We start from the raw sequence: 10,580 nt of genomic DNA on the forward strand, positions 1-10,580 counted from the left end.
CGGGGTCATATGGAAGGTCAATTTCTAGTTCTCTCGGAAATCGCCACACTGTCTTCCAGAGAGGTTGCACTAGTTTGCATTCCCACCAGCAGTGTAGAAGTGTTCATTTTTCTCCACATCCTTGCCAGCATCTTTTGTTGTTTGTTGTATTAATGATGGCCTTTCTTACTGGGGTTAGGTGGTATCTCAATGTGGTTTTGATTTGCATTTCTCTGATGATGAGTGAGGCTGAACCCTTTATCATGTATCTGTTGGCTGGCTGTATATCTTCTTTTGAGAAGTGTCTATTCATGTCTTTTGCCCACTTTTTAAAGGGGCTATTTGTTTGTTTGTTTTTTCCCTTCAGTGCATTTGAGTTCCTTGTGGATCCTAGATGTTAGGCCTTTGTCATATATACAGTTGGCAAATATTTTTTCCCATTCTATGGGCTGTTTCCCTGCTCTTTGATGGTTTCTTTGGCTTTACAGAAGCTCATCAGTTTGATGAGGTCCCACTTGTCTATCTTATTTCTTATGGTATGGGCACTTAGGATTCTGATCAGGAATCAATCCAATTTCCATCAGGATTTCCATAAGGGTGTCTCTTGCATTTTCTAAGATTCTTATAGTTTGAGGTTTTACATTTAGGTCTTTGATCCATTTAGAGCTAATTTTTATGTGTGGTGATAGGTAGGGGTCCTGTTTCAATATTCTGCATGGGATCAGCCAGTTTTCCCAGCACCATTTAGTGAATAGATTTCCCTCTACCCATTGGTTGTTGTTGGAGACTTTGTCAAAGATGAATTGGTTGAGGAATTGAGGCTTTGCTTCCAGAATCTCTATCCTGCTCCATTGGTCTATATGCCTGTTCTTGTGCCAATACCAGGTTGTTTTGATTACTGTAGCCTTTAGTAAAGTTTGAAGTCTGGAAGTGTGATACCTCCTGCTTTGTTTCTTTTGCTAAGGATTGTTTTGGCTATTCATGACCACTTATGTTTCCATATGAAATTTCTGTATTGTCATTTCCGGGTCTGAGAATAATGCTGGTAATTTAATGGGTATTACATTGAATCTGTAGATTGCCCTTGGTAGGATGAACATTTTAACAATGTTGATTCTTCCTATCCATGAGCATGGAATATTTTTTCATTTGTTTGTGTCTTCTTAGATTTCTTTGAGCAGTGATTTATAGTTCTCATTGTAAAGGTCTTTCACTTCTCTGGTTAGAAAGATGCTGAGGTATTTCATTTTTTGTGTGCCTATTATGAATAGGATTGTGCTTTTAATTTGGGTCTCCGCCTGCTTGGTGTTGGCGTATATGAATGCAACTGTCTTTTGCACACTTGTTTTATACCCTGAGACTTTGCCAAAGTCCTGTATCAGTGCAAGGAGGTTTTTGACAGATTCTCTTGGATTTTCAAAGTATAGGATTATATCATCAGCAAAGAGGGATAACTTGACTTCCTCTTTTCCTATTTGGATATCCCTGATTTCCTTCTCTTGTCTAATTTCCCTAGCTAGGACTTCCAACACAATGTTGAGCAAGAGGGGTGAGAGTGGGCGGTCTTGTCTTGTTCCAATTTTCAGAGGATGTTTCCAGTTTCTGTCCATTTAGTAATGTGTTAGCTGTGTGTTTATCGTAGATGGCACTTACTATTGTGACGCATGTTCCTTCTATACTAGGTGTTTGAAGGTTTTTATCAAGAAGGATGCTGGATTTTCCAAAAGTTTTTTCTGCATCTAATGACATAATCATGTGGTTCTTGTTTTCATGTCAGTTGATGTATTTAATTGCATTATGGTCTTGCCAATGTTGAACCAGCCCTGCATGCTGGGGATGAAGCCTACTTGGTCATGGTGGATAATTTTTAAGATGTATTTTTGGATTCAATTTGCTAGAATCTTGTTGAGGATTTTTGCATCTATGTGCATAAGATATATTGGCCTGTAGTTTTCTTTTCTGTTGGATCTTTATCCAGTTTGGGTATCAGTGTGATGTTAGCTTCATAAAATGATTTGGGGAGAATTCCATCTTTCTCAATTGCCTGGAATACTTTAAATAGAATTGGTATCAGCTCCTCCTTGTATGTTTTGTAGAATTCTGCTGGAAAGTCATCCGGTTCAGGCCTTTTTTTTGGTAGGTAGTTTTTGTATGGCCAAGTCAATTTCCTGAGTTGTTATTGGTCTATTTAGTGTCCCAATGTCTTCTTGTTTCAATCTGGGGAGGTTGTATGATGTCACATAGTCCTCCATTTCATTTAGGTTATCAAGTTTGTTTCCATATAGGTGTGTATAGTAATCTCTGATAAACTTTTGTATTTCTTTGGGGTCAGTTATGATTTGATCTTTTGTATTTCTTATTGTGTTTGAGACCATTGAATTTTAACTCTCTATTTTGCAGTAGGCATAGTGAGGTAAAAAAGAGATGAGATTCAGTATTCGTTGTATTTAGCATTCTGTGTAACCTTAAACGTATTTTACAAACTCTCCCAGGCTTTGTTTCTTCATAATACAATAAATGTATAACTCTCAGAATTGTTAAGTGACCTTGTTAATTCATGCATTCAATAAATATAAATTAAGGTTTTATAATGTATGAAAAACTGTTTCAGGATCTGAGGATCAGCAGTGAACAAAATGAGAGGTCTCTGTCTCATCTAGCTGACATAGAAGGCCCTCAGTAAGCTAATATGGATAACATAGTTTGCTCACTATATTTGCCTTATTCTCCAAAGATCATAAAACCAATATGCTCGAAACTAGAATTCTGATCAAATAACTCCTTAAAGAAGGAAGGTTTTCTCCAAATAGCAGCATCTCCCCAAACAGGTTACACATATGCCTTAGGGCTACTAAAAAAAATTTAGGGTGTTAAGTGGACAAACTTTATCTTTAATAATTATGTATTTATTTTACTGTTTGTTAGAAGAATAATTACAAGCACATTAAACTCATTATTTCACAAATAATACTTATGATGTACTTAATAGAAAGGTGACATTTAAAACAATTATTTAAAGTGAGTAAACTGATAGAAAAAGTTGAGAAAAGAGTTGGTGCCTATAACAAAAATGCTGCCATGATACTTGGGTGATTCAGGTTTCAGAAAAACCCAACTTCAATGTGTTGTTGTTTTTACTGTTCATTCTGTCAAACAAACTAGTATACCTGGCTGTATGTTTGACATGGACCCAATTTGCAAAATGCAGTTTGGAAAATTGCCCAGTTGGGGCACTGAGACTGTAAAACATCTTCATGTCAGTTACATGCTAATCTGATGATCACTTTTCACAAATTCACATTTTAAATGCTCCCAAGTCCAATTTCAAACCTTATCATAAAAGTATTGTAACCAACACTGTGTGTTAATAACACAAGGATTCACACATAGATCAATGGGGTAGAAGTAAGACTTCAGAAATGAACCCATTTATGAGTGGTTAATTAATTTTCAATTAAGGTGTCAAGACAATTCAATTGGGAAAGAATGGTCTTTTCAACAAATGATCTTAAGACAATTTAATACCCATGTGCGAAAGAATGGAATTGGGTCCCATCTCACACAATATATAATAATTAACTCATTATATACCCAGGAAAGCTGTATTATCCACCGTGTGTGTGTGTGTGTGTGTGTGTGTGTGTGTGTGCGCACGCGCACTCATATTCAAGCAAATCTGGGAGTTGTCTTTTTACTTTCTTTATGGTATCCTTCAACCTATTTTTTCTTTGATTGCTGTGCATTCTTCTAAGCATTTAATAGTTTTAGCTCTTAAATTTGGATTTTGAATCATTCTGAGTTAATTTTTGTATAAGACATTCTCTCATTTTTTGCTTGTCTTGAAGTGTTTTAATTTCTGTTTCCTTTCTGCAGACTGTTTTGATAGATTTATTGGTTGAGGCTTTTTTCTTGAATACATTGAAAGTATCATTCCACTGCCTCTGGCCTCCATGATATCTGATTAGGAACCACTTGAAATATTTAAGGATCCCATGTTAAGTAGTGAGTCACTTTTTTCTTACTACTTTCAAGATTCTTTGTTTTTGGTTTCCAGTCTGATTATGATTTGTTTGGGTGAGAATTTCTTTGAATGTGAATCTTACTTGGAGCTCATTGAACTTCTTAGATATATAGATAAATATTTTTCATCAAATTTGGGACTTTTCAGACATTATTTCTTAAAATATTCTCCCTATCCCTCTTTTCTCTTCTCTCTTTCTGGGATTCCCATTATGTGAATGTTCACACACAAGTGCCCAACAGGTCTCTAAGTGTCTGTTTATTTTTCTTCCTTCCTTTTTCTGTTTCTCAGACTGAATAATCTCAGTTCATCTATCTTCAAGTTCAGTGATTCTTCCACTTCCTCAAATTCGTTTACACTTTCAGTACATTTTTGTTGTTGTTTTGGTTATTGTACTTTTGAACTAATTTATGTTTAGTTCTTTTTTAAAGGCAATTTCTATTTGGTAGAAATTGTTCTCATACTTTTCTTTAGTTTTATAAACACCTTTCCTTTAATTTTTGGAACATATTTAAAACAGCTGGAGAGGTGGTGGTGGGAGCAGCAGTGTTGGACCAGTTCCGGGAAGTAGCCTGGGGAAACGGGGTAGAGGACGTCAGGGGATGGGTGGGGACCGCCAGCTCTGAGCAGATCATGAAGACAGGGGTCCTTTTGCTTCAGGGTTTCATCCAAGATGGAGCGGGGTGAATGGGGGAGATACACTCGAGCAAACCCTGGAGCCGGCACCCCAAGATGCATCCACCAAGAAGCTGACCGAGTGTCTCACGTGCATTGGGAACAAACTGGACAGTAACATGGAGCTGCAGAGGATGATTGCTGACATAGACACCTACTCTCCCTGCGAGGTCTTTTTCCGAGTAGCAGCTGACATGTTTTCTGATGGCAACTTCAAATGGGGTTGGGTTGTCGTCCTTTTCTACTTTGCCAGAAAACTGGTGCTCAAGGCCATAAGCACCGAAGTGCGCGAGCTGATCAGAACGATCACAGGCTGGACGCTGGACTTCCGCCGAGAGTGGCTGTTGGGCTGGATCCAAGACCAGGGTGGTTCGGGCTACCTCCTCTCCTATTTTGGGACTCCGACGAGGCAGACAGTGACACCATCTTCCGGAGTGCTCACGCCTCACTCACCATCTGGAAGAACATAGGCTGAGGCCCCGACTGCCACGGATTGTTTCTCCTGCGTAAATTATGGCATTTTTCTGGGAGGAGCGGGGATGGGGAGACAAGGTCATTTTTCTTACTTTTGTAATTATTGGAGGGTAAGGAAGGGTGGTTTCTGGAGGGGCAATAAACCTCCTTCAGGCCACAAAAAAAAGAATACAATAAAATATCTATTTAGAGTCTTTGTCTATTTTTCCCAACATTTGGGGTTCCTCAGGGACAGTTTCTAACAATTTCTTTTTTCCTGTATATGGGTTGTATTTTCTTGTTTCTTTGCATGTCTCATAATTTTTGCTGAAAATTGGACATTTTAAATAATAAATACAATGTAAAAACTCTTTAAATTAGAATGTCCCCTCCCCAGAGTTTTTTGCAGTTACTGATTATTGTTGATTATTTGTTTAGCAACTTTTCTGAACTAATTCTGTAAAATCTGTATTCTTTGTCTTATTTTGTCAATGAGATGTCTGCTTCATTAGCTTAGTAGTTGCCAATGATTGAACAGATATATCCTTAAACACCTGAAACTAACAAGTGCCCCAACATTTGCTGAGCACCTCTGAATGTGTGTTGGGGCATATCTTCAACACTTAGACTGATAGTTGACAGCTTCACCTTAGTCTTTACCTCTTGCTACCACAGATCCTCAAGGTCAGCCAAAGGTAAGAGAAGAGGACATTTGAAGGTCTTTCTAGATCATGCACACAGCCCTGGGCATGTGAACAGTCCTGCACATGTGCATGGCCTTCTAGATTCCCAGAAATAAGTTGGAATTTTTCAAAGCCTTTATGGACTATATCATTCTTCAGCTTTTCCTTTTACATTTTTTATTTAGCCTATTATTTGCTCCAAATGTGGTCCATTGCCTCAGACAGCCACAAAATAAAATATTTGCTTCTAAATATTGTTGGAAAATGTCTATAGGAAAAGGATTTCTTCACTTGGTAAGATGTAAGTCAGTTCAAATACAGACTATTTTGTAAGCAGGTTGTTCCCAGAAACCAACAAACAGGTCAAGTAATAATTATCTGGAAATGAGGCTTTGAAGAAGCTCAACCACAATTTGCTTCCGACAGTATCTTCCATGTTGCTGGTTTTCACCCTGATTGTGGTCTATTGGTTTTATTTATTTATTTATTTATTTATTTACAATTTGTGGGGTACTAGGCAGGTTTGTGAATGTGGGTATATCATGTGATGGTGAAATTGGGGCTTCCATTGAAACTGTCACTCATATAGTGAACACAGCGTCCAATAGATAGCTTTTCAACCATTGCCCTCTTTCTTCCCTCTTCATTAGAAGCCCCCAGTGTTTGTTGTTTTCATCTTTATGTGCATGTATAAACAGTTTTCAACTGCTACTTATAAGTGAGAACATGCTATCTAGTTTTCTGTTTCTGCATTTATTCACTTAGAATATTGGCTCTCAGCTGCATCTATGTTGCCACAAAGAACATGATTTCATTCTTTTTACGACTACATAGTATTCCATGGTGTAAATGTACCACATTTTCTTTATCCAGTCCACTGATAATGGGTACCTAGATTGGTCTCATGGCCTTGCTATTGTGAATAATGCTGTAATAAACATATAAGTGCAGATATCTTTTTGGTAGAATATATGTTCCTTTGGGTATATACCAAGTAATACAATTGCTGGGTCAAATGGAAAATATAGTTTTTGGTTCTTTGAGAAATCTCCAAACTGCTTTCCATAGGAGCTGAGCTAGCTTACATTCCCATCAACAATGTATGAGCATTCCCTTTTATACCCAACCTTGGCAAAATCTGTTGTTATTGTTTTTTTACTTTTTAATGATAATCATTCTGACTGGGGTAAGATAATATTTCATTGTGACTTTTATTTGTGTTTATCTGATTACTAGTAACATTGAGGATTTTTTTATGTGTTTGTTGTCCCTTGTATGTCTTCTTTTGAGATGTGTTTGTTCATGTCTTTTGCTCTCTTTTTAATGAGGAATTTTTTTCCTTGTCAATTTAATTAAGTTCCTTATAGATTCTAGACATCAGTTTTCTGTCAGATACATAGCATGCAAATATTTTATCCCATTCTGTAGGCTGTCTATTTATTCTGTTGATAGTTTATTTTGTTGCAAAAGCTCTTTAGTTTGTTTAGGTCCTACATGTCAATTTTTGTTTTTGCTGCATTTGATTTGAGGATATATTCATAAGTTCATTGCATAGGCCAAGGTCCAGAAGAGTGTTTCGTAGGTTTTTTACTAGGATTTTCATAGTTTGAGGTCTTACTTAAGTCTTTAATTCATCTTGAGTAAATTTTTATACATAGCATAAGGAAGGGGTCTAGTTTTGTTCTTCTACATATAGTTAACCAGTTTTCCCACACCATTCATTGAATAGGGTATTTTTTTCCCCAATGTCAGTTAGTTGTGGGTGAGCAGCTTTATTTCTGGGTTCTTAACTCTGTTTCACTCATCTTTGCGTCTATTTTTTGTACCAGTTCCATGCTGTTTTGGTTACTGTAGCCTCGTAGTAAAGTTTGAAGCCAAGTAATATAATGACTTTGAAATTGAATCAGCAATAAAATCTACAACAACAACAAAAAAGCAACCCTGGACCAGATGATTCACAACCAAATTCTACCAGATGTATGAGGAAGAACTGGTACCAATCCTACTGAAACTACTTCAAAAAAAGAGGAAGAGAAATTCCTCTCTATCTCATTCAATGAAGCCAATATCCCCTGACACCAAAATCTGGAAAAAATACCAGAAAAAAGGAAAACTCCAAACTAATATCTCTGATGAAAATAAATCCAAAAATCTTCAAATAAATACTAGCAAATCACATCCAACAGCACATCAAAAATCATTAATCAGCCGGGCTCGGTGGCTCAGCCTGTAATCCCGTGCCTTTGGGAGGCTGAGGTGAATGAATTGCCTGAGCCCGCAGGTTCGAGACCCGCCTGGGCAGCAAGACCTCATCTCTACAATAAATCAAAAAATCAGCCGGGCGTGGTAGCGCATGCCTGTAATTCCAGCTACTTGGAAGGCTGAGGCGGAAGGATCGCCGGAGCCCAGCAGGTCGAGGCTGCGGTGGCCAGGAGTGGCCACTGCACTCCAGTCTGGGCGACAGAGTGAGACTCCAACTCAAAAAAAAAAAAAATCATTAATCATGATCAAGTGGACTTTCTGGAAAGCAAGAATGTTTCCACATATGCAAATCAATAAAGGTGATCCACCACATAAAATAGTACTAAAAGGAAAAGCCATATGATCATCTCAATAGATGTAGTAAAAGCATTTTATAAAATCCAATATATTTCATGATAAAAACTCTCAACCAAGCAGTGAAAGAATATACCTTAAAATAATAAGAGCCATGTATGACAAATCTTCAGCTAATATCATACGGAATAGGCAAAATGGAAGCATTCTCTCTGAGACCTGGAACACAAGGATGTCCACTCTCACCATTCCTATCTTACATAGTACTGCAAGTCCTGACTGGAGCAATCAGGTAAGAAAAAGAAATAAAAGGCATCCAGCTAGGTGAAGAGGATGTCATCTTATCTCTTTTTTGCAGACAATTGATTCTACATATAAAAAACCCTGAAGATTCTGCCAAAGACTCCTAAAACTGATAAGCAACTTCTGTAAAGTCTTAGGATATAAAATCAACATTCAAAAATCAGTAGCATTCTGTACACCAACAATGTTCAAGCTGAAAACTGAATCAAGAATGCAATCCCAGTTACAATAGACACACACACACACACAAATACCTGGGAATACATATAACAAAGGAGATAAAAGACCTCTACAAAGCACTCCAGAAAGAAATCAATTACATAAACAAATAGAAAAACATCCGATTCTTCCAGCAAGATGGCGACAGGACAGGGCAGACTGTGAGAGTCTCTGCAAAAGCAGTGCCCATGAAGACTCTCTGCATGAGTGGAAGTGTGCTGGTGAGTGAATGAAAGTCTGTCTGAGGGGAGACTCCAGTTCATGCATCCTGGGCTCTCCTCCGGAGGTGACTACAACCCCCCACCACCTTGAGATTGGAGCTTCCAGTGAGCAGGATCATCTGCTGTTCTCGGGACTCTCCTGAGAAGATCCTGCCAAATACAGCTGATTCTCATCACCTGGCACCTGACCCACACCATCACCTTTGACGGCAAAGCAGCTGGAGCCCAGGATTCAATCCATGGAGAGAGAAAATTGGAGGGAGCTGGAGAAGAGCCCTACCACTGGTGAGGAAATGCCGAGCGGAGCCATTTTCTCTGCCCCAGGCCCAGGCAGAGACCTGCATTGCCCCACCCAGCTCCACCTACCCTTCAACCTGGGACCTAGAGGTAATCACATCAAACTCCAAGAGACAGAGGCCTATCTTCCATGTTGGATCAGACACAGACATATCAGATCTGAATGGGAGACTTGACAGGCAGCAAGCCAGTTGAGTGCAGATCTGATCAACCTTCCTCCCATAGTAGTACCTAGGGCATCTGACCCTGGCTGAGAGCAACCCTATCAACCTGCACTGAGAGTAGAGGGGAGGTTCTGGAGATCAGAGCTAAAAAAAAAGTTGACTTACAGGAACAACCTCAAAATGAGTCTTGTTTTTTTGTTTGTCTATTTGCTCATTTTTTGTGTATGCTTGTTTTTTATTTTAGTTTTTTTTTTTTCTCTTTCTGTTTTTGATTACATTTTCATACTTGCTTTGTTTCTGTTATTTTATTGCTGTTTTTCTAAGACTTCCTGTTTGTGAATGGGTATTTTTGAGTTAGGGAGAGTACATCTATAGGGGGATTTTGTCAGTTTGTGTGTTTGTATGATTGTATGTTTTAGTTTTTTAAATCTTTTCTGTCTTTGTGTCTCTCTTCATTTGTTAGTTGGTACATCTCTCTGTTTTCCCTCTTATTCTTCTCTCTCTCCACATTCCTCTCATCCCCCTCCTTCCTTTTTCCATTCTTTTTCTTTTTCCTACCTCATTTTGCTTTCAGGGAGCAAACCTATACCCCCACTGCATGGACAGATTGTAAGGCAGTGAAAGTGAGTTTCAGGGGGCCCACACACCTGTCAGTGGATACTGGGATCTGCGAATAGTTTCTGAATAACAGCTCCTCCCTAAATTAAATCTCAAAATTGCAAAAAGTACAGCCCACCCACAGTCCAACTTCAGAATTGAACAAAGTCAGAGGATCCACAAAAGGAAGAATAGGAGATTAAGCAAATAGAAGTAAAAGCTACCCCTATGCCTAAACAACAGAATTAAAGAAGTGGTAAAAATATATATATATGAAGGAGTTGACAACTGAGATAACAGCAATAAAGAATATAGTGAATGAAATAAATAACAAATTGATAAGCATTGAAAGCAGAATTAGCCAAGCAGAAGAAAGAATCTCAGAGCTTGAGGACTAAAATATGAAATTAAC

General features: G+C 38.2%; 1 pseudogene; it reads left to right on the forward strand.

Annotated features, from left to right (window-relative positions):
• The first annotated feature begins 4,619 nt into the window (after positions 1-4,619).
• On the forward strand, positions 4,620-5,145 carry LOC103266016 (annotated as a pseudogene).
• Positions 5,146-10,580: the final 5,435 nt, after the last annotated feature.

The sequence above is a fragment of the Carlito syrichta genome, unplaced genomic scaffold (assembly GCF_000164805.1).
Source record: "Carlito syrichta isolate Samal-C Ts95f unplaced genomic scaffold, Tarsius_syrichta-2.0.1 Scaffold306980, whole genome shotgun sequence".
NCBI lineage: Eukaryota > Metazoa > Chordata > Mammalia > Primates > Tarsiidae > Carlito > Carlito syrichta.